The following is a 3,408-nucleotide window of genomic DNA, read 5'->3' on the forward strand; positions in this document are numbered from 1 at the left end:
GTGTTTTGAATGCTGTCTGATAGGCCCATAACGCATCATCTAACCTCCTCGCTCAATCTATTTGAGAGACACTCATGGTTTTCTTCAGTATATGCTTCAGCTACCAATGAGACACCTCAACCTGGCCGCTCGATTAAGGATGGTATGGTGTTGTCACGTGATGGGTAACACCATATTTAGTCAGTAGTGCTTCAAATTAGTGATTGCAAAAATGCTTCTCACCATCACTAATTATGGCCCGAGGAGTGCCAAATCGGAAAAAAATATTCTTCCGCAGGAAATTCACTACGACCCTTGCATCATTGGTTGGCAGTGCCATCGTTTCCATCCATTTGGAGACATAATCTCCACCAAAGTGGCCGCCCACTTCCAAAGAGTGGCAGTGTCTGAGTATGCCATGGGACAACTTGTATAGCCATTAATTGCTCGTCTGGGAAGATCTCATTAATTGAAAAATTATCCTCGCCAGCTGCCTCTTTAAGCTCAAGGCAAAATAAGTGGCCAGCCACTACATTCTCGGTACCTTTCTTATCTCTTATTTCCAAATCAAACTCTTGTAGTAGCAGAATCCATCGTAACATTCTTGGTTTTGTATCCCTCTTCACCAGAAAATATTTAAGAGTTGAATGATCGGTGTAGACGACCACCTTTGAACCTATCAAATAAGAACGAAATTTGTCAAAGGCAAACACAACTGCTAACAATTCGTTTTTCAGTAGTAGCAAAATTAAGTTGAGCTCTTATTAAGGTCCGACTTGCATAATAAATGACTTGAGTTTTTTTTTCTTTTCTCTGCGCCAAAACAATTCCTATCGCATAATCGCTAGCATCACACATTAGTTCAAAAGGTAAATTCCAATCTGGTGATACAATAATAGGTGCTGAAATTAATTTCTTTTTCAATGTTTCAAAAACATGCAAGCATTCAGTAGAAAATTCAAACGAGTATCTTTAATCAACAGAGTGCAGAGAGGTTTAGTAATTTGGAAAAAATCCTTTATAAACCGACAATAGAACCTGACGTGACCCAAGAAGCTTTTCACGCCCTTCACATTGGTCAGTGGTGGGAATTTGTCAATAACTTCTATCTTTGCTCGGTCGACCTCAATTCCCTTGAAGGAGATGCGGTGGACGAGCACTATTCACTCCTTGAGCATGAAGTGACATTTTTCCCGATTTAAAACAAAATTTGTCTCCTTGCATCTCTGCAAAACCAAAGATAAATTAGATAAGTAGTTATCAAAAAGAATGACCAAAAATCGAGAAGTCATCCATGAAAACTTCTAAAAAAATTTTCATCGTGTCTAAGAAGATGGACATCATGCATATTTGAAAAGTGGTTGGCGCATTGCAATGACCAAAAGGCATGCGCCTATATGCAAAACTGCCGTAAGAACAGTTGAAAGTGGTATTCTCTTGATCCTCGGGTACAATGGCTATTTGATTGTAATCGAAATATCCGTCTAGGAAACAGTAGTAGGCGTGGTCAGCAAGTCTTTCTAGCATTTGATCAATAAACGGTAAGGGAAAATAGTCTTTCCGAGTTACATCATTCAAGCTTTGATAGTCTATGCATACTCGCCATCTCGTGACCGTCCTGGTTGGTATGAGTTTATTGTTGTTATTCTTGATCACGGTTATCCCTCCTTTCTTTGGGACGACTTGCACTAGACTTACCCATGCAGTATCTGAGATTGGATAAATGATCCCGACATCTAAAAGCTTCAATACCTCTTTATGCACTACTTCTTGCATTGATGGATTCAGTCTCCTCTGGGGTTGGATGATCGGTTTAAAATTATCCTTCATTAAAATCTTGTGCATGCAAATTAAAGGACTAATTCCTTTGATGTCCGAGATGGTCCAACCCAAAGCCATTTTGTGCTCCCACAAGACTCTCAGCAACTTCTCTTCCTCTACATCACTCAATGAACTATTAATAATAACTGGAAAAGTTGAGTCCTGTCCCAAGAAAGCGTACCTTAAATTTGATGGAAGTGGCTTGAGTTCAGGCTTGGGTGACATCAGCTGAGATGAGTTTAGCTCTTCCACTTTTGGTTTTATTGAATGAGGAAGGGAAGGGGTAGCTTCGAAATATCTCTCACACTCCTTAACTTTTTCATCTTCAAATTTAATAGACGTAGAGTGAGTAAGACATACCTCAAGTGGTAGCTTTAGAAATTCGGCTTCATAAGTCTCGTCGACCTTGACCATGTCTCGGTTGCTTATTTGAAAACAGGAATATACCTCGGACTAAAATTCTATAGATTTAAACACGTCAAACGTGACTTGCTCCTTGCCTACCCCCAAAACGAGTTTTCCTTTCTGGAAATCAATTAAAGTTCTCCCCATCATAGGAAAAGTAGGCCTAGTATCAATGGGATCTCCTTGTCCTCCTCCATATTAAGTACAATGAAGTCAGCGGGGAAGATGAACTTATCAACTTTCACCAGTACTTCCTCAATAAGTCCTCTTGGGTATTTGATAGATCTGTCTGCCAACTGTAGAGAGATGGTGGTCTGTTTTACTTCTCCAAGACCCAGTTTCCTAAAAATAGAGAGAGGCATTAGATTAATACTTGTCCTAAGTCACATAAAGTTTTATCAAAACAGGAATCTCCTATAGTGCAAGGGATTGTAAAACTCCCTGGATCTTCCAACTTAGGCGGCAGTTTCTTTTGTAAAATTGCATACTATAACACCCCGTATTTTAGAGTATTTTTATTGAAGGATTATTTTTATTAATTCAAAAATTTATTCTCTTGTTTTAAAATTGTCGGATTTTTTAATGGTTTATTTTTATGATCTTTAAATTGTGAAAATTAAATTTGATAGGTTTTCTTAATATTAATTATGGTTATGCATTTAAATTGTTCTTCATTTTAAATTAATTTATTGTGGGATTTAATTATTTTATTTTCATTTTATCATTATGTTTAAATTATTTTATTTGACTTGTTGTTTTAAAATTTTTTTCATTGGATCATTTTTGTGACCCAAGATGTGAAGATTGGACCTCATTTCTTTCCCTCCATTTTTTCTTTCCTCTTTTTCTTTTCTTCTTCTCTTTCTTTTTCCTTCATTTTCTTTTTCTCTCCCCTGCTCTCCCGCGCGCGAAGGCTTCTCTCCCTCTCTCCTTGTGCGTTGCTTCTCCTCCACCCAGCCACCGCCCCGCACCGCCGTGTATCTCACCGCCCCTCTCCTTCTCTTCCCCACCCTTCGGCGACCACCGCCCTCCAATCTCAGCCTCCCTAACGCCGCCGTTTGTCCCCACGCTCAATGCGAAGCCGCGGCCTCCATTTGCTCCAGCGCCGCCGTCATGCCACCTTCGGCCACCATTTCTTCACCCCTTCATCCTCGACCTCATAGCAACCTAATGCACCCATCCTCAGACCCGATCTACCACCAG

Source organism: Juglans microcarpa x Juglans regia, chromosome 2D (assembly GCF_004785595.1).
Source record: "Juglans microcarpa x Juglans regia isolate MS1-56 chromosome 2D, Jm3101_v1.0, whole genome shotgun sequence".
NCBI lineage: Eukaryota > Viridiplantae > Streptophyta > Magnoliopsida > Fagales > Juglandaceae > Juglans > Juglans microcarpa x Juglans regia.